Genomic DNA, 27,617 nt, shown 5'->3' with positions numbered 1-27,617 from the left:
TGTAAATCATGAGGTACATACAAGATATATAGAGTAGATAAAAGGCAATCTTTGAGAGGAAGAAATTAGCACACCTGGAAGGACCAAAAGAAGTTTCTTCTAAAATTTGAGTTGAACCTGGAAAGAAGCCATTGGAACAAAAAGGATGAGATGAAAATAATAAAAACAAAAACACATTGGTTAGGGTTTATTAGTTAAAGCTTAGAGAGGATGCTGACCTACTGTGTCTTTAACTTGGAGCTTTCTGGTACTCATGTGTGATGAGGTTCATTTATTCACTTAAATATCTATTAAAAATCTACTGTATATAGAAAATTGGTCTAGGTATGGGGATGAAATAGTTTGGGCAAGACATAGACTTAGACCTCATGGAGTACCCCACTATAAGATGCTAACTCATCACTACAAATTGTCATATTAACAGAGATGACTTTGACAAGATAATTAGCCAAGAACAGGATCCTAGCAGAAGTAGCTCCTGCTTTTCAGAGCATTGTTTGAATGAAAAAACTAGAACCAACCAAACAAGAAAAAGCCCTACAGACTCAAAATTATGTTGTATGATGGTCCTTTGGAGAAACTAGGGAAATTTTGCCTAGAAAAGAGAAATCTTAGAAGAGACACGATCACTGCTTATCAGACCTCACATGCTTTAGGAAGTTCACTTTGGTAGTTATATGGGAGATAGACTGGATTGGATAGTGACTTGTGCAGGGAAACTAACCGTCAGGCTATTTCAATATCAGGTATGAGGTGATGAGGGCCCTGAACCAGATGGTTTCAGTGTCATAGGAAAGAAGGGAGCATATAGGAGAAATGTTGCGATGATAAAACCATGTCTTGTTAATAGACTGGATCTGGGGATAAGAGAGTGTGAGGAGTCAAGGAGTAAAGGAGTCAAGTCACAACCTAGCTTGTGAGCCTAGGTGACTGGGAGGTTACTGGTCCCCTTAACAGTAATAGGAAAGCTTCGAAAATAAAAGCAAAGGTTTCTTGGGGAAATATAGTGAGTTCAGTTTCGGACATGTTGAGTTTAAAATGTATACAGGACCCCTCAGTAAGCTGACTGAGCTTTATACTGTTCTCTTAAATCCCTTACCCCTCTATCAGCAGTATTTATTGCCCTGCCAAACTTCAACCCTGGATCACTCCACTGTCTGCTGCCATTAATCCTGTTCAAGTGCAATTGAATGAATCTGGGGAAAAAATTGATGAAACTGTAATAGTGGGTCCGCTACAAAATTGTTGTGTAAGCACAATTGGGTTTTCACTGCAGCAAGGCAATGCTTTTACATCTTTCTAATTGACTCACTATTACATCCACAACAGTGTTGAACTGAACTGCTTCACTAAGAGATCACAATGGGGAAGGGCATGAGTGTAGGCATTTCAGGGTTGATGGCCTGGAAAAGAACTAAGGGGTTGAAGAACTAGAGGTCATGGTCCAGACAAAAAAACAGGGTTTGGAGTTGCAAGGAAGAAGGAGAGTTGGAATGATCACAGATTATGATCAGATAAGAAAATTTAAGAGTTCATAAACATGGAAGTGGAATATTGTGGATGATGACAAGGGTCATATATTTAGAGCAGGAAATGACTTTAGAAGGTCATCTGGTCCAACCCCTTCATTTTATAAATGAAGAAACTGAGACCCAGGTAGGTCAAGTTGGGTAATATGTGGCAGAGCCAGAGTTCAGATCTTCTCTGGTTTCTCTGACCTTATAAACAATGTTTGTTCAACAGGACCATATTTCCTTTTTAGGGAGGGAGTAGGTTAGAGGACTTTGAGGTCCCTTCTGACTCTGAAATTCTAACGTTTTAAATGAAATCTTTTCGAAGAGTTTCTAAAAGAGTAAAGGGTACACACATTCAAATCAAATGATCTTTCAGACCTGCTGTTCAGAAAGAGTAAGCATAGGAATCACAGCATCTCAGAATTTCAGAATTGGAAGAGATCTCAGTGTTCATCAAATCCAATTCATATCAAAAAGAAATTTCAACTTCAATATTCCTGACAAGTGGTCATCCCATCTCCAAAGAAGAGGAACCCTATCTCCCCTTTTTAGGCAGCCCATTCTTTGGGCAGCTTTAATTATTAGGAAATATTTTTTTCCCTTACTTCAGGACTAAAATTTTAGCCCTTCAAATACTTGAAGTCAGCTTCCAAATGCCCCTGAATCTTCTTTTTTCCAGGTTAAATATCTCCATTTTCTTTAATTGATTCTTCTATTATGAAGACTCATGGTCTTTCTCTATTCTGATTGCCTTCTTCTAGATATTCCAGTTTACCAATATACTTGTGTGTGTGTGTGTGTGTGTGTGTGTGTGTGTGTGTGTGTAGGCAATTGGGACTAAATAACTTGCCCAGGGTCACACATCTAGTAAATGTCTGAGGCCAGATTTGAACTCAGGTCTTCTGACTCCATTGCTGGTGCTCTTATCCAATATACCACTTAGCTCTCCCTACTGATATATTTTTTAAACTGTGGTGCTTAGCAGCGAACACAATACTTTAGATATGGTCTGATGAGGGCAGAGTACAGAGAAACTAACCCTTCCTTATTCCAGGAAATTTTGCCTCCCTTAATACGTTCAATTTTTGTGCTACCTAATCACACTGCTAATTTATATTTTGTCTGTAGCCCACAGAAATCCCTAGATCTTTCTCATATGAACTCTTGGTATTCTCATTTTGTACATGGGAAGTTGATTTTTTTTGTACCCAAACATAAGACTTTACATTGGTCCTTACTGAATTTCATCTTATTAGATACAACCCAATGCTCCAGGCTGTCAAAATCTCTTTGGTTTCTGACTGTCATCCAGTGTTGTTAGCTATCTCTCTTAGCTTAGTGTCATTTGCAAATTTGATAATCACTTAAATAGCACAGGGACAAGCACAGATCGCTGGATATGTGGGTGAAATAGGTCATCATGTAATCAGTGTGATTTTGTGAAAGGTTTTCCACCAATCCTGTCACACTTTCTGAAATTCCCACTATTAGAGATGAATTTCTTTGGATTGAGACATTGTCCATATCCACCAATGTTCTTGGTGAATGAGCCCAAGAAGATGGATTTGGGCATATCTCTATGTCAACAGTCAGCCTTTCTCTAATCATTTCCATTCAGGACAGAGAGCCTCCATATCCACTCTATCTCCCACCCTCCACAGCATGTAAGCCAGCTGCAAACAAACAACACTAATTATGTTTTTAGCCCTTTCTATTGAATTATTCTTAACACTTTTTTTTTCTTTTCTCTGTATCACACAACCCACTGAGGAGAGAACTAGGAAAATGCGCAGAAATAAGAAAGAGGAGATGCTTTCCTGTGCTCTGAAAGTACTAAGGAGGACTGGGGGAACATGTATGGACTAATTAAAATGGTTATAATCTCTTAGGCTTCAAAGCTCTTTTAAATTTGTTTCTTCTTTGGTCAACAGCTTTATGACTCCAACAAGTGATTCTTTTTTTCCAAAAAGATGCTGGCTATTAACGATTGTAAACTTTATTTCTTCTGTTCTCCTTCCCTTTTTCCACCCTCTTTCTTTTTTCGATGGTGTGTTTTTCTATGGTAAGAAGGCACAGAAACAATGTATCTTTAAATAATAAAGAAGCCAATTTAATATTCCCATAAACATCATAGCCCCTGCTCACCAGTGCAAACTTTAACAGCCCAGCAACCAGAGAAGCAAGTAGGGCAAACAATACAAGAGGAGTCATTATTGTAACTAAATTAGACCGTTTGTTTTCTTTCCCTCAAATCAAATTGTGTAGGAGCTGCTTTATTGCAAAACAGACATTAAAATTCCAGCAAGACCTCAGAGAGAAAGTAATTTCTATTTTATCAGTGCTGTAAAGCTGTCTTTATGTTCTGAAGCAGGAAATATTGCAAAGATATTTATAGCTTCGGCACCAAAGCCAGTTTGAATAGAAATGTTACCGCCGGTCGCTGAAACTGTCATACTGCTCAGTGGAGCAGGGAATTTTAGTGAATTTGTGAATTACTGTTTCAGTCTTGACAAGTCTCTCAGTGAGGCTGGTGTGTGTCTGGAGCTGTTTGGTGGTTTGGGAGATAATGATTAAAGACTTGGATTTGCTTTAAGAGAAGATTTAAATGATATTTTACAGCTAATCAGTTTCACTCGTGGAACCTTCCTCGGAACAAAGCCCAGGCTCCCAAACTTTACCGTCCTTAGGGTTTTGATGGTTCAGCAGCATGGACTTCCTCTTTCCTTTCCCATCTCTTCTCTGTTCACTCCTTCCTTTCCTCCCTCCTTGACCTGCCCATCAAGATATCTCTGTTTTTTGTCTGTCTGATCTGTTTACCAAGATTTGACAGTTATTTACCACCCAGACTAGGACTTGTTGAAATGATTAATCATGTTATCTTGGATTTATCTTATGCTTTCCTGCTGAAATGCTCCTTGATTCTGTCTATATTATCTTCTTTAGCCTCAAATCAGGCATATAGCACTCTGAGTTTTACATAAGGAAAAATGAAGCCCTATCAAAGGAAACAGTCAAGGTCACACAAAATTCGGTTATCCTGCTTTAGCTTACGTTAATGAAGGTCATTCATCCCTCCATTCAGAAGCTTCTTCTTGCTCTCTATCTTCATTCTTTGGAATGCCCACAGAATCTTCTTTCACTTTTCTTAAATCAATTTATGATACAGAATAGAATCTCCTTGAAGGCAGAGACTTTTTCTTTCTTTTGACTTTGTATCTCCAACTTTTAGCATGGGGTTTTGCCCATTTGGGGTTGCCCGAGCAAGGGTGCAGGCATGTGATTCATTGGAAGAGTGTTCTTGGTGAAGAAACTCTATCAGTGAAGGTCAGTAACTATTCTGAAACTTTTAGTTTTAGAGGGTGGTCTGCAGGCATTTAAGAGGTTACATGACTTGTCCAGGGTCACATAAGCAGTGTGCGCCAAATATGAGTTTTGAACCCAAACTATGCTGACTCATATCGGCATTCAATATGATTCAAATCATTATATCATGTGGCCTTACACATAGTTGTATTGGAATGAATGAATTTAATTATGTATTATAGTTTTTCATGTTTGTATCTTCCCCCCTAGTAGATGAAAAGCTTCAGGAGGGCAGAAAACCATGTCTTATCTAAATGTTTTATGTCAGCACCTAGTACAATGTTCTGAACACAATAAGGATTTGATAAATGTTTGTTGAATGTATCACAAAATCTCACAGTTGGAAAGGACCTCAGAGACCATCTGGTCCAATCCGCACCTGGTCAAGGGGTTATCTATCTTTTACTTGAAAATATCCAGTGAGTGGGACTCATTACTTTGAGTCAGCTAATTATAATTGTAGATAGCTCTACTTGTTAAGAGATTATTTCCCAGAGATAGCTATGGGTGGCACAGTTTGTAGATCTATGGGTTTGGAGTCAGGAAGATGTGACTCCAAATCTAGCCTCAGATAATAACTAGTTGTGTAACCCTGAACAAGTCACTTAACCTTTGCCCCAGAAGATAATAACAGCACCTACCTCTCAGAGCTGTTGTAAGGATTAAATGAGATAATATTTGTAAAGTGCTTAACATAGTTCCTGGCACATAGTAGGTGCTTATTCCTTCCGTCCTTCCATGACAGGATGAGTTTATTCCTTCATACTGTCAACACATTTATTGGCCATATGTACACAGCCCAAGAATAGACTTCCAAAATGGGTTGAATGTGATCTAGGTGGTCCATCACTGCAGATAATTCAGCCTGAAGTGTAAGGTACAGCCATGACCTTCTAAACTCTGAGCCTAGCCCCACTCCGAGCTAAACAGTGAAGATGAAGCCTGGTTTTCTTTATGGGAGATGAATATGCATGTTAGTGTACTGAGAGTAAAGCAGGATTGGAGAAGGATGAATTTCCCTTAATTTCTAACCGACCGGGGAATGAAAAGTGGTCACAGAAGTGAGGAGTGTTCCTTTTAATAAAAACCATTCAAAAACTAATCAAAAGCACTTTGCCTCCTGTTTGTGGGTCAGGAGTTTGATTTATGCTGGTCCACTCACCGCCTGACCACACAGGTCGATATCTGAGTTTAATTCTCGATTAAGCAGTGAGCTTTTTGTCTGTTGCCTCATCACAGACAACCTTCCAGATCACTGGCTTGCTGTATGGAAACAGGACACTTACTTCTTAGTGGAGAGATATATTTTATCTGCAGTGGAAGGTAGAGAAGAGAGGAGGATTTTTTTTTAAATTTAGGGCCTGAGAAGGGAAGAAGAATACATTACCTTTTCAAATTAGCAGAGTACTCTGAAAGAATATTTTTTACAATTAAATTCAGACTTCATGTCAACTGAACTGTAGACACTCAAATAATTCTACTATAAACCTATATAAAATTATCTGATAGAACTTAAAGATGGAAAGAGCTTTGGAGATAATCAAAGCCACCACTAGTGTTTTAGAGATGATAAATCTGAGATTCAAAGAAGAGAAGGGACATGAACAAGGTTATAAAGGTAGTGAGCTCCAGGGATAGGACTAAGAGGTGGTCTCCTAATTCCAAGTCTAGAGCTTTATCCAACCAGAGAATTCAGAATAAAGTAGCAATAGGTATATTCCAATCTGGTGTTTCCAGTTTCCACTGAGTTTCCAGCTTTGATTTTTTGTTAGACTCCCTTTCCTTCTCACCCACCTGCCCCTGGGGCCTCACAACAGCTGTTGAGCAGCTGCACAACAGCTATGTGTTCTGCTGTGATGTAGATCCCTTGACTAAAATCCAGATGGCAGGTATTTGTTCAGAGGCAGAATGTCTGGGCCTCCCCCTTCTTAGGATCCAATGGGGATAGCTCTGGGTCAAGAGAAAATGGACCATGGAGTTGTCATCCTCAACAGAGCAAGCCCTGGGTTTTCTCACTGCTCCCCTGAGGTTCAAGCATTATTTCCATTCCCAGTTAGGAGCCAGAGTCCTGATCCATTCCTCTCCTGAGGAGTAGAATTTTTCATGAAGACAGATTTCTGGAAAAGAGCCAGGGGAATGTGGAGCCAAAGTCTTCATGGGTATGGCCTGACAAGTTGAACATACGAGTGGCAAGTGGCAACTATAAGCTTAAGTCAATCAATCAATCAATCAATATTTTATTAAGTGGCTAGTATGTGCCAGCACTGTGCTACATGCTAGGGATATTAGAAAAGGCTGAAGACAGTTCCTGCCCTCAAGGAGCTTATATTCATGTAGTCAAGTCAAGGTAACTTTCTTGGTTTCAGTTGTAACTGAGAATGTTCTGGTCTCAGGGACTCTGGCCAAGGAACTGATGTGGCCTCAAGCCACTTAAATGGAGGTGCTCTGGAAAATAATACCTGAGAGTCTACTCTTTTTCAATAATAATGAAATATAATTTCAATAATAACGAAGCTTCTACATGGTATGTTCTAAAAGTTTTAGTCCAGTTTTAAGCTATTAAAGTTTAAAACTTTAATAAGTTATTAAAGTTTAAGGGGCTTTTAAGTTACTTTAAGATATTGTGAAAATGACTTTGATTCTGCTATAGCTTTGGCAGAACTCCCATTTCTAGAGGAAGATCTGAGTTGACCAATCATCAAAGAAAACCATGAGCCAAAGTCTTGCTGTTACCCAGACACTTCTGAGTTTGTCCTCTGACTGAACTCTGATTGAGCAACCCAGACTACCCTAAACCAGACTAGACAGATCTTAGGATTGCTGATCTGAACCCACTTCTTGCTTCTGAGTTCTATCTATTCCAAGAACTCCCCTCCCCCAAAATGTCCCTTTGTTCCCTTCCTGTGCCTTTAGTCTTTAAATAATTCTCTGTATCCTATACTGATGGTCAGTCTTGTGCTTTGGTATTTGCAGTGTCCCTGGTGCGTGCATTCCAGGTTCTGTCCATATTAAAGACTATTAAAGATATATTTCTGGTTTTTTTTTTCTTTTTTTAACTCCCTTCTGGTTTCCTCTGTACTGACTCTAGGGTTGACCATATTAAAACTGAAAATGGCACAAATACTTTTTGGATACTGTGTGTGTATGTATATATATACACACACATACATATATAGAGGGAGAGGGAGAGAGGGAGAGGAAGAGAGGGGGGGAGAGAGAGAGAGAGAGAGAGAGAGAGAGAGAGAGAGAGAGAGAGAGAGAGAGAGAGAGAGAGAGAGAGAGAGAGAGAGAGAGAGAGAGAGAGAGAGAAGCATACTGGACAGGACCTGAGTGTTTCTCTGGGTCATTCACGCATTCATCAGTCTCCTGGGTTCATTCTTCAATGGACAGCTACAGTCTCTATGCTTTCAGACCCTGGCTTGGCTGGGTGGCACTAGGTGGTATTCTCCTCAGGTGAGACGTTGAAGTGTTCTTTTTAGAGAGTTACATAAAGGTCTTTCAGTCCCGGCAACAACTCTAAGCTTAGGATATGCAAAAACTTCTTTCCTTTGACTCTGAAGCCCTGCTCAAGCGTTGTTGGTCACCCTCAGGCAGAAGATAGTAAACTAGCCTGTGCTCTCGGGGTAGTCTTCTTCAAAAGCCAGTTCCCTCAGTAAACTATTCCTTTGTTTCTTAGAGTTACTAGTTTCAATTCAGTCTTTTTTCACTCCCATACTCCTTTGGGAATCTTATGTAGATGAATGGCTAGGGACAAAGGGATGAGTGTAGTCTATATACCCTAGAGGCAAAATCATTGTCTTGCTGGCCTCTTCATATGCAATTCAGGTTTTCACGACTCCCATTTTTTCTAGGGTGGGAAATGTGTATTTTGCATCTCTAGTCTGTGTCCTTTTCTTTTCAATGTCTATCTTTAAGCTCCTGCCGCTCTACAACTTTTTCAGAAGTCCCAGTGGGGTACCACTCACATACAAACATAAATGTGCACATACATACACACATGCAATGTTATTTGCTGTTGTTCAGTATTTTCAGTCATGTCTGACTCTTTTGTTACCCCTTTTTGGGGTTTTCTTGGCAAAGATACTGCAGTGGTGTGCCATTTTCTTCTCTAGCTCATTTTATAGATGAGGAAGTGAGATAAACAGGGTTAAATGACTTGCCCAGGGTCACACAGCTAGTAAGTTTCTGAGGCCAGACTTCAAGTCAGGAAGATGAGTCTTCCTGATTCTAAGTTCCATCATGCCACCATGACAGACATATTTGTATTATGTATATGTGTGTGTGCATACATTTCTTTTTATTGTATCCACAGCACTTAGCACACAGTGCTTGGCACATAGTAGGTTTCATAAATATTAATTAGATTGGATTAGATACACATATGCGTATGTAAATATACATTTATATCTGAAAGATGGAGAAAAGCACCTATTAAGTGCTTACTGTATGCCACACGCTATGTCAGATTCTGTTGGACTTGGCTTTTAGTGAGTGCTTTTCTCACATTCATCCCATGAGGTTGATTGTGCAAGTAATCTTACCCCTGTTTTGCAGATAAAAAACTAAGTTTCTTAGAAATGGAGTGACTTTCTCAGAGTCTCATAGCTATTAAGTGTCAGAGCCAGAGTTCCCACCCAGGACTTGTGCCACACTAATTAGCCTAAGCACATGTTTGATTCTAGGCTAACTGGCCAAATCATTTAACCTCTGCCTACTTTAGTTTCCTCTAAGATAAAATAGGAGTGATAATAGCACCTACCTCAAAGGGCTGTTGGTGAGTCTCAAGTGAGAAAGTATTTGTAAAGAGCTTAGCACCGAGCCTGACAAAGAGAAAGCTCTTCATAAACGCTTGTCCCTGCTTTTTCTCCCCCTGTTTCCCTCCCTTTCCTCCCAGTGTGTTTCCAGGCTGCCTCCCTCTTGTAAGAGTCGGCAGGGTAAGTTCTGTTTCCACTAAGGTTTTCTGAGCAGGTTATTTCTCACACTCTGATCAGTGCTGCTATGCTGTTCAGTCACGTCCAACTTATCAGGACCCCATGTGGGGTTTTCAAGACAAAGGTGCTGGGGTGCTATGTCATTGCCTTCTCTAGGTTATTTTACAGATGAGGAAACTGAGTTAACAGGGTTAAGTGACTTGCCCAGGGTCACACAGCTAGTAAATATCTGAGGTCAGATATGAACTCAGGAAGAGAAGTCTTCCTGTCTAGGCCTGAAACTCTACCCGCTTGGTTTAGTGCCCAAATCTGATTAGTGTATGCTCCCTCAATCAGTGCGTGTTTAAGTGAAAGCCAACTCATGCTAAAGCTAGTTTAGGGAAGGAAGTCTAGCTGTTTTCCAGATGCCATTTGGAACCTACAGACCTCTGCCTCTAACCAGTTGCCAGTATATGTTTGGCACTCCTTACCAGCCCACACTGATCATGAATCACAAGAACAAGGCAGAAGAAAGGTAACCTCTACTATGGGAGTCACTGAGCACTGTGTTGTTTGTAAGTTGTATGTTGACCCATTTGTTCTCTCCTAGAAAAATGGTAACAATTCCTATTTCTCTTGAGCTTTAAGGTTTATAAAGTACTTGCTTCCAATGACCCTGTGAGGAATGTATTAACTGTATTTATGTCCCCATTTTACAGATTAGGAGACTAAAGCTCTAAGGGGATGTGAAGCCCACGGCCACACAGCTTGTAGGATCACAGTCAGGATTTCAAACAAGGCTTCCTAAAGCAACAGCCAATGTTCTACTCCCCTTGTCTGTGCTGTCTCTCGAGCTCTAGGTACACCTGCCACCATGTTTCTCAGTCAACAATCAGTCAGCTGGTATTAAGTACTCATTATGTGCCTGGTACTGTGCTAAGTACAAGGGATACATAAAAGCAAAGATATGCTCCCTGCCCTCAAGGAGCTCACACTGTAATGGAGGAGAGGACATACAAATAACTAGGCTTACACAAGATAGATAGAGTGTAAATGGAAGCAAGAAGACATTATAGCAGAGGGTTGAAGAGAGAGAGAGAGAGAGAGAGAGAGAGAGAGAGAGAGAGAGAGAGAGAGAGAGAGAGAGAGAGAGAGAGAGAGAGGAGAGAGAAGAGAGAAGAGAGGAGAGAGGAGAGAGAGGAGAGAGAGAGGAGAGAGAGAAGTCCTGTTGCAGAAGCTAGGAGGTTAAATGAGTTGGGAAAGAAATACAGAGGGCAATATGGGCAATGTAAAAACAAATGATATCAATGAAGTGTATTTTAAAAAGAAACAATTGAGAAAGTAAATCTTGTTGTCAGGAGTGAGAAGAAAGGGATTATACTGAAATATCTTACATGTTATTTTTGTTTCAACACATTTGGAATAACCATACTCAATGAACACAATTGCCCCTCTCCATAGGTGTGTCTATCAAAAGCTGACTGTAGATTGATAGAGACACATGCATTTATTCAGCTCAGCTCTATTTGGATTCTTGGGCAGAGATCTTGGAAGAAAGAGTTGCTCACAGTTCAGACAGATTTTCAATTTGACTTCAAGTTAGATTTCCCCTAGGAGAAACTGGGAGAAATCCTTCTCCATCTTTTGCTTCTCCTCTACTCTGGGTACTGGAGTTTCTGGTCTTTTCATCCTCTGTGTCTCTCTCTATCTCTGTCCGTCTCTTTCCTTCCCTCACTCCACCATTTTCTGTCTCTCCTCCTCCCCCATCTTTCTTTCCTTCTACCTCTGTCTGTCTGTCTCTTTGTGTCTCTCTATGTTTGTCTCTCTCTCACTCTGTTTCTGTCTCTCAGTCTCTCTTTCCTTGGCCTTGGCAGGGAGAAGCAAAAGACTCAGAATGTCATCTTATTCCTATCTATAACAATTTCCAAGCAGTTAAATCAGAATTCTGGTCCTAGCCTCTACACTTGAACTCTATGTGGCCATCAGCAGGACCCTTCACTTGTCTGGATCTCAGTTTTTCTCTCTGTAAAAAGGACTGGTAGCTCTCAGTGTTCCCTGAGGCCACTTTCTACTATGAATATCCCATCACTGAGATTTATTGGCTTTCCAGTATCACATGGATAAAAATAATGAAGTTGGAACTCACATCCCTATTCTCTGATTCTAAACACAGTTGGGTAGTGAAGTAGCTAGGAACTCAAGAAGACTTGAATGAGTCCTGCCTCAGATATTTCCTAGCTATGTGACTCTGGCCTGGTCATTTCACCTCTCAGCCTGTTTCCTTATCTGTAAAATGGGGATAATAATAGCACCTCCATCACAGAACTAACATCAAGATCAAGTGAGATAACCCAGATGAAATGCTTTGGAATCTCAAAGCACTACGTAAATGCTAGTTATCATTGCAAATTCTGATATGTTATAGTGATATTTCATTGGAGAGATTCTTTGGAGCTGTTTATCCAACTAGTGATAACAAATTCTATTTTTAAGGTTCAGTCCAGTCCCACCCTGCCAGCTGCTCTGCCTAGTTCAGTCATGATTCAAATTCCTTGAGCCTAAGACTGAACTCACCCCTTCCTGGACCATTCCCCCTCATTCCCCCAAAATTCTGATGGCCTAATCCTCTGTCCCATTTTGACTCAGTCTGCAAACTCCTTGGATCCTCTTCATTGCCTTATTTCTAGGGTTACCCCAGGTTGCTCCTCCTTGTCCCATCTCCACCTCATTATTTTTGGATAAACTAAGACTCCCCATCCAGCTCTACTTCAGAGTTTCTGCCCCTGAGGAGCTGACTATCTCTGCATTGACTTGGCTCTGCTCACTTTTGACCCCATACTTCACAACTGTCCTAGTCCCTTAGTTCATCTCACTCCTGTCCTATATTGGAGCACTCAGATTTCTTAGACCATGGCTTAGGCTGTGCTCAGCCCCAGGCTATCTCTAACCCTATTGTCTCCCAATCACTCTACTAGGCACCTACCTGTCCCTTAAGAAAGTTATTTCCCACTCCCACTGATCCTATGACACTAACTGAACCTTGTCATGTTATTTCACATATGTTCTATATTTTCATGGGAGTAGATAATGATATTTGATGGTATATTGTTTGCATGCAACTTTTAAAAATATATTTATTGTGGTCCTTTGTGGATGATATTAGGAAACTCTGGCTCCCTCAGATAATTCAGTTTGGAATGGTCTTTTACATAAGTAGGCTATATACATATCAATGTCTTTATTGCATATTTGTTACCATTGATTACGTGGGGTGGCAGTGCTCTCATTTTCTAGAGAGACCTGGTTTGGATGTTTTTCTTATTGGTCATTTATCCTGAAGCCTGTGTAATGTCTCTCTCTCTCTCTCTCTCTCTCTCTCTCTCTCTCTCTCTCTCTCTCTTTCTCTCTCTCTCTCTCTCTCACACACACACACACACACACACACACGCACACACACACACATTTATTTATTTCCCATAAAGAGGTAGTTTTCACATCTCCACTGTGGCGTGTGTGTGTGCATGCATGTGTGTGTGTGTGTGTGTGTGTGTGTGTGTGTGTGTGTGTGTGTGTGTGTCTCTGTGTCTGTGTATTAGAGTGAAGGCAGTGAGCACTTACTGACTTTTAGCTATGGAGACTACCAAAGGGAGATTGGGATAATCCAGCTTGTACTGGTTATTTTTGTCTGCCTTTAGTCTCACTAATATTTCTGAATTTATATATTTTTTCCTTATAAATTAATATAGCTGCTTAAACAATAGATAGTTCAGTTAGGGTGAGAGAATGAAGTAGGATACTGGACGGGGGGTTGGGGTGTAATGGTAACCTTTAACATGGGACTTACAGGGCTTGAATCTGGGCCTCAAATAGTGGGGATCAACCTGGACAGACTACATGTTTGGCTGCAATAATATCAAGGAAAACATAGAACGTCTCAAAAATCTTAATACTTTTGTTCTTTAATGGCTTGAAAAAGACTGACTTTTAGGATATCCTGTATTGAAAGACATCAGATCTCTGATCAATGTGGTTACTAATTTTGACTTCAATGGGCTGATAGCAAAGCATACTTTACTCCTCTCAGTGGAAAAGTGACAGATTACAGGTGCAGAATGAAGTATATATTGTTTGAAATGGCCAAGATATTGCTTTGCTTTGCTTAACTACATTTCTTTACTTTGAGGTGTGTGTGTGTGTGTGTGTGTGTGTGTGTGTGTGTGTAAGACCTTGTGGAAAAGGTGGGCTTTCAACTGAATCTTAAAGGAAGTCAGTGAAATCTAAGAGGTTCAGATGAGGTGACGGAGCCTTCCATGCATGAAGACATCCAGTATAAAGGCAGGGAGATGGAAAATATAGTGTTCTGGTCATGAATCTGCAGGTAGGTTAGGGGTAGCTTTACTTCAGTCTTCAAGGAGGTAAGGAAAGTGTAAGACAAGAAAAATGATTATGTTTGTTCCTAGAAGATGTAGGGAACCACCACTTAGGATGTGGAAAGGAAGGCAGAGGGTTGGAAGGTGACATGACCAAACTTATGCTTAAAAATATCACTTTAGCAGCTGAATGGAAGATGAATTGGAGAGGGTTGAGACGAGGCAAGGTCTCCAGTTTGAAGACTATTGTAATAGTGTAGTCTGGAACTTATGAGGGCCTAAATTAGAGTTGTGGTTATCTGAGATGCTATATAGGAGAAATGTTGTGAACATATAAAATGTCTCTGTTTTTTAATAATTGTTAAGTTAAGGGGCAGCTGGATGGCACAATGGATAGAGCACTGGCCTTGGAATCAAGAGGACCTGAGTTCAAATCTGGCCTCAGAGACTTACTAGTTGTGTCACCCTGGGAAAGTCACTTAACCTTGATTGCCTCCACAAAATAAAAATAAATAATTGTTAAGTCAGCAAAAATATTACAAATTTCTTTGAAAGAGATCTTCCACCATCTTCACCATGAGGGCCCTGCTGGTACCCACCACTAGAGCTTAAAAGCAATTCCCTGGCCCATGTAGCAAGAGCCATGAAACCCAGGTCAATATTGTGACACTAACTCTTTCAAGCAGCCACCAGAAGCATGGATAGGATGCAAGTGTGCAGTTTCTAAATTACAGGGCACAGAATAGCTGGATTGTGGGTGTAGCAGGGAAAGGGTGTAAAGAAAGACGGCCTAGGCTCCGGTGCCCTGTGGCCAGCTTTGAAGTCTATCCATTTCATTTGGCATGACACCACTAATAATTCTAGAGCATGACTGCCACAGAAAATATGAGAGTCCTCGTAGTAAGGACAAGGGAAATGAGATGCAGGGCTATGCATGCTGGGATACTTGGCCTTAATTAGAATGTGCATGTACAGTATTTATCTTTCCCACAAATCTATAAATAAGGCCGGAGCTTTGGCCATTATTAATGTCTGCCCTCATTTCACAAGGCCTGTGTTTTGATGAAGCACCAGGAGCCACAGAGTAATATTTCTCTTTTCTCTCACATGTCTGTTCTCTTTTTTCTACCCAGCAATCTGTGGCTTTCAGTACCCTGCCTGGAGAGGTGGACAGTATTGGACATAGAATTCCTGAAGACAGTGGGAAAAAAAATTCTCCTAGAAAATCTTTAAAAGTTTTCGTGGCATCTCTGAGCTGGAAAGGATCTTAGAGGTCACCTGTTCCAAACTTGCACTCAATACAGAAATCCTATTTACAAAATAGTTCATCCATCACCTTCTTCAACCTTGTGGGTGAGAACCTCACAACCTGCATACACATAGTAGGCATTTTAAAAATATATATATTTGTTTTGGTGGAAAGAGTGTTGACTCTGGAGGTTAAAGCCTAGGTTCAAATCCTAGATTGGTTGTTTACTACCTGTGACCTTGGAAAAGTTACTCATTTTCCCTTAATCTCAGTTTTTTTCTGTTGTAAGATGAGGGAGGGGTGGTCTCTAAGGTTTTGTTTTGGTTTTTTTTCTGGCTCTAACTCTATGATCCTATGTTTTAGTAGTTATTACAAGGCAGCTCCTTCCATTGTTGGAAAATTGATTGCTAGAAAGTTTTCTTATGAGGAATGCATCAAAACCTATATTTCTTGCAACTTCCCCCATTGGTTTAAAAGAAAGCCAAAAGTAAATGGAGGTGTAGGGTGGCTTTGATAAAAAATGGTGGGGCTGGTACTTTTTATTTTGGTTTGAAAGATTATTCTGGGGAAGAAAGAAGAATTTAGGAAGGAATTTGTGGCAATTGAAAAGACTCCTAGCTAGGAAACTAATAGACTTATAGACTCTCAGATTTGGAAGGCATCTCTGAGACCATCTAGTCCCAAAGCATAAATCCTCCCAGTGCAAGGGATATCATCTACCTTTTTAAAGAGCTCCAAGGAGTTTTCTGTCAGTGTTACTCATCCTAGGGGAGAGGACATGAAGCTGCCCTGAAAGATTTCATCAGAAAAGTGAAGTATCACAGAATTTTGAAAATTTTGATATCCTGATGAGTGTCATTTAAACTTTAATCAAAAATTTAGAAGTTCCTTTAATGAAAAGAAATGCTAGGGAAGATGGCCTAGCCACACCAGATCTCAAATTGTATTATAAAGTAGCAATCATTAAAACCACTTGATGCTGGCTAAGAAATAGAGAGGCAGATCAGTGGAATAGGTTAGGTCCACAAGGCATAGTAGTCAATGATTATAGTAGTTTGCTATTTGATAAACCCAAGAACCCCAGTTTCTGGGATAAGAACTCACTGTTTGACAAACCTGCTGGGAAAACTGGAAAATAATGTGGCAAAAACTGGGCATAGACCAATGCCTGACACCATATACCAAAATAAAGTCCAAATGGGTACACAATCTAGGTATAAAGGCTGATACTATAAACAAATTAGAGGAGCAAAGAGTATTATATTTGTCAGATTTATGAAGAATGGAGAAATTTGTGACCAAAGAAGAGATAGAGAACATTATAAAAAGCAAAGTGGATAATTTTGATGGCATTTAATTGAAAAGATTTTGCACAAACAAAGCTAATGCAAGATTAAGAGGGAAGCAGAAAACAGGGAAAGAATTTTTACAACTGGTGTTTGTCATAGAGGTCTCATTTCTAAAATATGTAGAGAACTGAGTCAAATTTACAAGAATACAAGTTATTCCCCAATTGATAAATGGTCAAAGGATATTAACAGGTGGTTTTTAGAGAAAGAAATTAAAGCTATCTATAGAGTCATGAAAAAATGATCTACATCAATATAGAGAGATGCAAGTCAAAAAAAACTCTGAGATACCACATCACACCTATCAGATTGGTTTACATGACAAAACAGGAAGATGATAAAAGTTGGAGAAGATATGGGAGAGTTGGAACACTAATTCATTGTTGGTGGAGCTGTGAGCTGATCCAACCATTCTGGAGAATAGTTTGGAAGTATGCCCAAAGGTCTATTAAAAATGTGCAAACCCTTTGACTCAGCAATACCGCTTCTAGGGGTGTATCCCAAAGAGATCATAAAAATGAGAAAATGACCCACATGTACAAAAATATTTATAGCAGCTCTTTTGGTGGTGGCCAAGAACTGGAAATCGAGGGGATGCTCATCAGTTGGGGAATGGCTGAACAAGTTGTGGGATATGAATGTAATGGAATACTATTGTGCTATAAGAAATGATGAACAGGCAGATTTCAGAAAAATCTACAGAGAGTTATATGAACTAATGCTGAGTGAAGTGAGCAGAACCAGGAGAATACAGTCAGAGCCACAGTGGGCAAGGACTGATTTTAATGAACTTAGCCCTCCTCAGCAATGCAAGGACCTAAGACATTGCCAAAGGACTCTTGGGACAAAATGCCATCCACATCTAGAGAAAGAAGTATGGAATAGCAATGCAGAATGAAGCAGACTCTTTTCTCTTGTGTTACGTTTTGTTTTGTTCTGTTTTTCTCATGGTTCCTCCCTTTGCTGTAATTCTTCTTTCCAACATGACTAATGGGAAAATTTATTTAACAAGAATGTATGTGTAGAGCCCATATAAGATAGCATGCCATCTTAGGGAGGGAGAAGGGAGGGAGGGGGAGAAATTTTAAAACTTATGGAAGTGAATGTTGAAAACTGAAAACAAATTAATAAATTTTGGGAAAAATCCTAAGAAATTTCTGAGCCCATATAGAGCTGCAGGCATACCTATCACCAGTTATCTGGTTTTCTTTATTTCCAGTAACTCAGCTCTGCCTCCCACAAATGTTTTTTATCTTGATTCCTGTTTTGGTCCTCTAAATACGTCATCACCGACTTTTAAAAAGCATCCATTATCATCAATTAATAGTTATTCATCACGACAAGAACATGACATTCTTTGAGGCTCCAGACTAACTCAGCTTCTTTTCTACCACAGCATACATAATGAATTCCCTTTGGAAGCAACTTCAAGCCATCAGCTCTACTGTTAAAAACCTGTGGGATGATTCATCAAACATCTCCACTCTCTTCTCTTGCTACAGACCAAAATAAATCAAAATGTATCAACTAGGAAAAGGTGCAACAGAGCAAAGCTGATACTTACTGGTAGATACTTCCTGTCTGTCTGCTTTATTTATGTTTTGTTTGTTTGTCCAGCAGGATGTTTTGAATTGGGAACACATGATAGATCTGGAGCTGGCCACTAGGTTGGAATCTATACAGTCTAATCTCCTCATTTTACAGATATGGAAACTGAGTCACTGTGTAAGTGACTTTCCCAACATTATCTAGGTATTAAGTGTTAGAGGTGGGATTTGAATGTACATCCTTTGAGTCTAGAGTCAGTAGTCCTTACATTGTATAATACTCTTTGCTTTAAACCCAGGACAGTGCTGAGAATAAAGAACTGGATGAGAGGGGACCTTCCTCTGAATCCCCCAAATTTCATGGCAGATTAACTTGCAAACATAGATGTACTATAGATATATATATTATATCACATTAGATATTATATATCTAAAATGTAGATCACTGACTTGGGGGTCAGGAGGACAGGGTTCCAGACCCAGATCTGTTAGTGAGAAGTCCTGAGCAAATTACTTTTCCCATTAGGGCCTCAGTTTCATTATTTATAAAATAAGCTGATAAGATTAAATGATCAGTTCTACAGTCTATGAAATCCTTTTAGGTAAGTAAAGACTACTAGGGAGCATCACTGGAAAAATTCTGTGTCATTGGATATGAAAGATGACTCTGTATAAATACCCCAGGAGCACACAATGCCATCTCCAATTGTGCAGGACATTTTTTGGGGTAGTGAAATGCCAGACTGATGTACATAACTATGAGAATATCTGTAAGGCCATGTGAGTGAGCAGAAAAGTATTAGATCCGCCTCAGTGTGTGTAAGTGTCAGGTCAGACTTGTAGGAAAATGATCTCTAAGTTATGGGTTGCTTAGGACTCCAGGAAGGCACTTGGTAATCACTGTGTAGACTGTTCCCTGAAGACATCACACCAGTGTTCTTTGACATCGTGTTGCAAGTGATTTTATTGGTGTGGATATTTGGCCAACAAAAACACCTTTGTGCCTTTTTATGCTTTGCCTTTCTTACCTATATTTTCTTATAATTATAGAATAATAAGATTTAGATTTGAATGAAAACTTGGAATCATCTCTAGTTCAACTCTCTCATTTTACAGATGAAGAAACTGAGAACCTGAGAGAGAGGCTAATTGACCAAGATCACATAGGCAGTTAATAGGGAAACTAGAATTTGAACTCAGCTCTCCAAAATACAGTGATCTTTCCATTGTAAGGAAGAAAGCAAGAAAGCAAGGAAGGAAGGAAGAGGATGGGACAGAGGGAGGAAGGAAAGAAAGAAGTAAAGAAGAGGAACGGAGGAAGGAAGAGGAAGGACAGAAGGAAGGAAGGAAAGAAGGAAGAGGGTATGAGGAAGGAAGGAAGGAAGAGGGAGAAAGGATGGAAGAAAGGAAGAAAAGAAAGAAGAAAGAGGAAGACAGGAAGGAAGAAAGAGGAATAGGGGAAAAAGAAAGATAGAACAAAGAAAAAAAGAAAAAACCTTTATTAAACATTTAATATATGCATGTGCTAGAAACTAGGCAAGGTGCTAGGCATATAATAAAAAGATAAAGCAATCCTTGCTCTCAAGGAGCTTCCATTCTAGTTGGGAGATACAACACATTCTCAGGTGACCAGGAAGGAGTTGTGAGGCATCCCAGAGATTATAAGGGCAGTTGGCTGCCACTCTCTTTCTAATGACAATGATTTCATTACTGCTTCTAGAGCAAAAGCAAGAGGAGGAATGCAGGGCAGGGAGCCAGCATGCATGTGGAAGCAGAACAGATGGCAAGGTGCCTGCTTTGATGAGGCTCTGGTTTCCCAGTAGATGACTAGATGGGATCTGAAGCATGATCTGGAACTAGCCAAATACAGTGGGTTAGGTGAATTTCTCATTCTCACTTATTCTTCCCAACGGACAGCTGTGTCCCAAGGCACAGTCCCCAAACCGAGTGGATGTCCTCCCTCATGGCAGTGTAATGGTCTCTAGGGGTCTAGATCCTGAGGACCACTGTTTTAAGTGGAAAGGAATGGAAGTTAGTGAGTAGCAGACTAAAGAGATGGGTGTCTGCTCTAGGAAGGCCCTCATTTTCTGATGGATTTGTGGTTGGAGAGAACTGGGCAATCTGGATCCAAATGGTGTTGTAGGGACTCACCTGATTTTCTTTCCCCTCTACTATCAAAGAGGTGTCAGTGATTCTGGCTCTCTATTTTCTGTCTCACTCTAGACACAAGGTGTCCCAAAAGTATTAGGGCAATTTTAAGCTTTTTAAAAATTGCTTATAACTGTACTAAGACTTTTGGACTATCTAGTGTATGACTAACCTATGTCTTTTTCAAGTCATATAAACACTAATAATGTCTTTTTATGTCACTTCTATGCATGTCTTATTGGTAACATGGTATGGCCTGAATCTACCCATCCTATGTCTTCCTAGTGCCATTTGGGTTACATGTCACTTAGAGTATTCTAAGATCGAGGCGTTTCATTATAAACTACCATGTAGCACCACTGGTATTAAAAAGGTAGTCCAAAGCAACAAGCAAATGGTGTTAGGAGTGAGAGGGCATTGTGGGAGTCACTGCGCTGTTCCTGCAGCAAAAAGCTTACTGAAGTACTGGGCATCATAGGAAGTATGTTAGAAGAAAACGTTGTCCTCCTCTTATTTAAAAACCTGAAACAATGTGTGCAGGTTTAGTCCATGCAAAAATAAGCACTAAAAATATTTATTTAGTGCCTCAAGTTCTGAAGAAGTCAGAAAGACCTGCATTCAAATCCAGCTTCATACTCTTACTAGCCGTGTGACCCTAGGCAAATCACTTAACTGTCCCAGCTTCCTCAACTGTAAAATGGGGATAACATTAGCACCTACCTCCCAGGGTTGTTGTGAGAATAAAAAAAAAGTGGTGTTTGTAAAGTGCTTTGAAAACCTTAAAGCAAGATATAAATGATGATGATTACCATTATTGTGCAGGTGAGAAAGCTGGGACTCAGAGAGGTCAATGTAATAAAAAAATTTGGAATCCTCAGTCAGGGCTGTGATGAGTGGAGAAACTTTGTCAGTCAGTCAATTATTCAAGAGGAATAAGAAGACCTCTGGAAGGCAAGTGGGAGAATTGTTCAAGTCAGATTTTTTCCTACTTTGGCCACAGTAACAAGAAAATCAATTGCCTCACATAGCCCATGCAGATACTGATACCTGAACTGAAATAACTTCAGATCCCCCTTCCCTAAGTCAGTCCAAACCCACTCTAATGTTTCCATTTTAGCTCACTGTCTCTTTCTGTCATTATCTATCTACCTGGTTTGCTACGCCAGCTTCCCTCAGACTTCCATCACTCATCCCCGGTGTAGACATAGCCTTGTATAGGCTCTGGAATTACTCTAGTTTCTGGGTGAGAGAAATATAGAGACCCAGAGATTTATAACTTACAGTGCTTAGCATTGTCAGTCTGGCTGCTGGTCCTGCTCTTATCTCAAACCTTGGTTTGACTCAACTGGTTTCATGTTCATTGAGACAAGTCCTAGGTAGATAGAAGATGACACAAAGGATAGAGAACTGGTTCTGGAGTCAGGAGGACCTAAATTCAAATCCAGCTTCAGATACTTACTAGTTGTGTGAACCTGAGCAAGGCACCCAACTTTAGTATGACTTAGTTTTTTTAAATTGTAAAATGGGGTTAACAATATTACTGACCTCCTAGGGTTGTTGTGAGGATCAAATGAGTTTATATTTATAAAGTCATTAGTATAGTGCCTGGCACATAGTAAATGTTTCCCCACCCCCTCCTACTTTGTACCTCCATTCTAGTAGTTAAGTACAGATCTGTGTCTCAGATCTGCTTCTGGTACCTCAGTGTCTATACACCTGTTGTATGGAAAGTCTTGGCATAGCTGTTGCCATTCTTTCTGTGTATTAGAATGCTTCCCATATAGCATGGACAGCTTCTGGGTCTAGGTATTTGTTAGAAGCTGTTAGAGCTTTCCGATGCTTACTGCCTGGTTTTAGGTGATGTTTCACCTAGGGTTGGGGAAGTAAGGATTGATTGTGAGAAGTCCCTAACCAATGGAGTTGATGCTGAGTAAAGTAGATATTTCCATAATCCCACTGTGAAAGACTGCCTGTCTCTAGAAGGGACCATAGGTCATACCTAACATGGCAAATCTCATGTTCTATACAAGGATAGAATAAAGTTACAATCATTCTTCAAACTAAACTGTCTCTATCAGAGTCCAAGGGACAATGATCAAAGTGGTGGTTGAAGTTTGAAATACCTGGCACATGGCACCACATAGTTCTCTATCTAGGTGCTCTACTGCTACAGCTAAGCTGACTCTGTGTGTGTGTGTGTGTGTGTGTGTGTGTGTGTGTGTGTGTGTATTTTGAGCCTTTCCACCTTGATGTGACCCAACAGAGTTTCCTCTCCGCTAGCATGATCTTGGAGAACCCAACATCACCCTCATGCCACAGTGAAAATTAGAGTAGGGCTCTAGTGAAAGGTGAAGCTATATGAAAATAAATTGCTTTAATGCTGTCATCACTATCATCATCATCATCATCATCATCATCATCGTCATCATCATCATCATCATCGTCATCATCATCTTCACTTGGACAGACATTGGACATGGAGGGGGAAGACCTGAGTTCTAATACCACACTTACCAGCTATGTGACTTTGGGCAAATAATCTAGTTTCTCTCAGCCTCAATTTTCTCATCTGTATTGACATCTGTAGATGGTATTAATACCATTTACTTCTCAGAGTTGTTGTGAGGATAAAATGATGTCATATTTGTAAAGTGCTTTGTAAATCTTAAAGTAATATATAAATGCAAATTATTATTATTATTATTATTATTATTATTATTATTATTATTATTACTAATGATAATAAACTGTTAGCAACTTCTGAGGTTCCACCAAAAGAATCAGTCTTAGTCCTCTCATAGGACTGTGGATCTAGAGTTGAGAGTGACCTTGGAGCCCATCATTCAGGGAGATTGTGACTTCCCTAAGGTCACATGGGCAGTAAGCATCAGATGCGGGGATTGAACCCTGGTTCTGAGTCCAGAGCCAGTGCTCTTTCCACTAGACCATACTTCCCTCTTCCTTAACAGTTTCCAGCAGGTAAAGCAAAAACAATTTTTCACCAAATCTTAAAACCCTAGGATATGGAGACTCATTTTGAATCTTGAGGAAAAAATTTTAGGACAAATACATTTAAGATCAGGAGGTGATGTATTTACAGAGTTCATTAACCCAAGTGGAGGCACATGTGGTATATATTCAAAGTATGACTACCAAGTAATGAGCCAGTGTTTTTTAAAGGAACACAGAAGACCTTATGCATCCTAATTAGTGCTGTCCTTCCAGGAAGCCACCTTGAAAGACTATTTATTCCAACAGAACATCCTTTGCTCAAAATTGTTTTGGGAATTCTCAGTTGGAATTGCCTTCAGGGCTAGTCTGAGAGCCACACATGAAAATCCATTTCCTAACTTTGTGCTCACACTTTGTTTTTCACCCCAAACTGTATTATTGAATTTGATCATCCATTTTATTACCAGACTTGACTCCAAATGATAGTTAGTTATTTTCAGAAATGAAATCCACCATCAAAATATGAATTGTTGCTCTCACTGAAGAATCTAAAAGAATGTGCTTGGGGCTGTGAAGGCTTTCCCAAAATATTTTGAGCGGTGGCAGTGTAGAACCAAGAGTCAGAGGAGAGGGTGATGATCGCTGAATTTAACAATCTCATTTTATAGAAAAGAAAACTGAGACCCAGAGTAGCTAAGTGACTTGCCAAAGGTTCATAAGTGATAGTCAAGATTTGAAATCAGGTCTTCTAACTCTGAATTCAGATTCCTTTTCACTGTGCCATGATGTTTCACAAACTTCTGGAATAAACATGTGTCGTCTCCCAAGGTAACTCACATGTACAATTAGAGCAGTCCACTACTTCAAACCTTACCCCAAAGGAATCAATATAATTTTAAAAATAATTATCTAATGTTTGTCTGCAGGCCTTCAGAGATAGGGAAAGGCACCACCTATTGAGACAGCCCATTCTAGTTCTGGACAGCTCTAATTGTCAGGCTTTTTCTTGACATCAAGCCTGAAGTTGTTTCTTTGTAACTTCCACCCACTGTACCTGATTCTGACCTCTAGGGCCAAATGGAAAAATTCTAATCCTTTTCCATGTCATAGTACTTCAGATATTTGAAGACAGCTATCATGTACTTATTCTCCAGGTTAAACATGCCTATTACTTTCAATTTTTCTTCACTTAACATGGATTCAAGACCCTTCATCATCCTACTTGCTCTCCTCTCCACCAGACGTGTTCTATTGTGTACAGAACTGAACACAGTACTCAGATGAGGGCTGTTGAGGACACATTACAGAGGGACTGTCACTTCCCTGTTTTGGGAAGTTATGTCCTGCTTAATGTAATCCAAGATTCTTTTAGCTTTTTTAGCTGCTGAATCATCCTGTTGACTCATATTGAGCTTTAGGTCTGCTAAATCCTTAGATTGCTCTCACAACCATGGCTCTGTCCTCTGATCTTATAACTGAAAAATTGATTTTTTTTATACAAAAGTGCAAGATTTTACATTTGTTACTATGCTGATGCTCTAGCCTGAAAGGATCCTTTTGATTTTGTCATCCAGGGTTTTACATAACCTTCTCAGCTTTGTATAATCTGCATGCCATCCACACTGTTATCAACCAAAATGTTAAATAGGTCAGGACCACATGAAAGGAGCCTAATGGCCCTCAAAACCTCTTCTTCAATTGGAAGTTCAGCTAAGGAGGGATTGACTTTAACCTGAGGTAAATGGTCAGTGGTCTCATGGAAGTGTTCAACCATCATATCCTTATCATTAATAAATGTGGCTCCATCAGCACTGAGTAGTTGTCATGCACCATAGGTTTTTGGTCCATAAATAGCTTTCAGGGAGTCATAAAAGCTCTTTGGATTGTTACTATCAGCATAAAACTGAATTTCACCTGCCATCTCACTAAGCTAGGAATCCTACATCTTTCTAAGCTTTGCTTGTACTTTGCTTTTGATGGAATTAAATGCTGCCTTCTTAGAGGTGGATGAACTAGCCTGCTGGTAAATCCTGGGGAGTTCACCTTTTTCATTTAGCAGCTTCTGAATTTTGCCCATCATTTTCATCAAACCATTCTTGGTGTTTGCAAGTGTTCTGACCCAGATGAGCAAATACAGTGCTGTACATCAAATCTCTGAGAGTTGTCCATTCCTTTTATGCTCCACTGTTGCCAACTGTATGTTGGCTCAACTTTCCCTCCAACTCAGTAGCAAACTGTTCACACTCAGAGAAGAGCTCTAATTTATTGACATTAATTCTTCTCATAGCCATTTTGCCTTGGGGGTGGCTCTTTCAATGAATGCAAATATTTAGCTTGGAAGGGATAAGTCTATGATCAGTTCAGCACTCTGCACCACACATTGCCTTTGTCACTCTCACATCTTCTGTGTCTCCTCTCCTTACAATCACATAATCTATTAGATGCCAGTGTTTGCTGCGAGGGTGCATCCATGAAGTTTTATTGCGTTTAGGTAAACAGAAGACAGTGTTGGTGATGAGAAGGTCATGTCTTGCACAAGTCTTCAGCAGTAAATGACCATTGGTGTTGCTGTTTCCAACTCCATTCCTCCCTAGGACTTCCTGCCAAGTCTAGTAGTCTGAGCCTACTCTAGCATTAAAGTCACCCAGTATTATAAGCTTGTCCTCTTTTGGCACATTGATGATAAGGGTCTCTAGATCTTCATAAAATTTTTCTTTGACTTCACCAGGGTTTGTCATGGTGGGATCATAGGCACTGATGATGGTGGCATGGCATTTTCCTGCGAGTGGCAATCGCATTGTCATGAGCCTGTCATTCACTCCTTTTGGCAGGCATACCAACTTGCTGATTAGATTGGTTTCGATTGCAAAACCCATGCCAGCTTCATGGTGCTCCCCTTCACTGTGCCCACTCCAGAAAAAGGTGTATCCAGCTCCAGCTTCAGTAAACTGGCCTTCATTTGCCAGCCTTGTTTCACTCAGGGCCGCTATTTGGATGCCATACTTGTTGAGTTCTCTTGCAACAAGAGCAATGAAAGCACCTGGTACTGATTCTATTCCAGCTGAGATGTATAAGGTAGGGGGATCATTGCTCATACAAAAGCTGACTGAAATTTTCCAGGTTATATGGCAAGAGGAGGTTATCTCCCAGGAGATCAAGGATGCCTCCATTGTCTATCTCTATAAGTGTAAAGGGAATAGATTGTCGTGCGATGACCACAGAGGGGTCTCTCTCTTAGTCATTGCTGGCAAAATTCTTTCTAGAGTCCTCCTTAATAGGCTGATCCTTCACCTGGAAGATGGGCGTATATCTGAGAGCCAATGTGGCTTCAGAAAGGGCTGAGGAACAGTTGATACGGTGTTTGCTGCCCGACAACTCCAGGAGAAATGCCAGGAGCAGAACAGAGGTCTGTACACAATGTTTGTGAATCTGACCAAGGCCTTTGACACTGTTAGTCATGAGGGCTTATGGGAAATTATGTCAAAATTTGGTTGCCTGGAGAAGTTCAGCTATATTGTACATCAATTTCATGATGGCATGTTTGCCTGGGTTCTGGATAATGGATAATGCTCTCATGCCTTCCCAGTCACCATTGGAGTGAAACAGGGCTGTGTGCTTGCTCCCATGCTTTTTTGCATGATGTTTTCAGCCATGTTGACAAATGCTTTCAATGAGAATGAACACGGCATCAAGGTTAACTGCCGTACTGATGGTAAGTTCTTCAATTTGAAAAGGTCACAAGCCAAGACCAAAGTGGAGGGAGTGTTGGTGCATGATTTTCTATTTGCAGAAGATTGTACACTCAATGCAGCCTCTGAAGCTGAGATACAACAAAGTATGGGTCAATTCTCTGCTGCCTGTGCTAATTTTGGCCTAATAATTAACACCAAGAAACACAGGTGTTCCATCAACCACCACCACACCATCCATATATGAAACTATTGTTTACAACAAATGGAGAAGTTTGAGTGCCGTGGATAAGTTCACTTATCTTGGTAGTATACTTTCCAGGGATGCAGACATTGACAATGAGGTTGATACGGGCATTGCCAGAGCTAGCTCAGTGTTTGGGAGGCCCTGAAGAAAGGTTTGGGAGAGAAAAGGTATTAGACTGACTACCAAACTGAACATCTACAGAGCTATGGTGCTGACCTCACTATTATATGCTTATGAAACATGGATAGTCTACCAACACTATGCCAGGAAACTGAATCA

The sequence above is a fragment of the Notamacropus eugenii genome, chromosome 2 (assembly GCF_028372415.1).
Source record: "Notamacropus eugenii isolate mMacEug1 chromosome 2, mMacEug1.pri_v2, whole genome shotgun sequence".
In the NCBI taxonomy this organism is placed as follows: Eukaryota; Metazoa; Chordata; class Mammalia; order Diprotodontia; family Macropodidae; genus Notamacropus; species Notamacropus eugenii.
The sequence above is the reverse complement of the archived record's forward strand: the minus strand, read 5'-3'. Positions refer to the sequence as shown.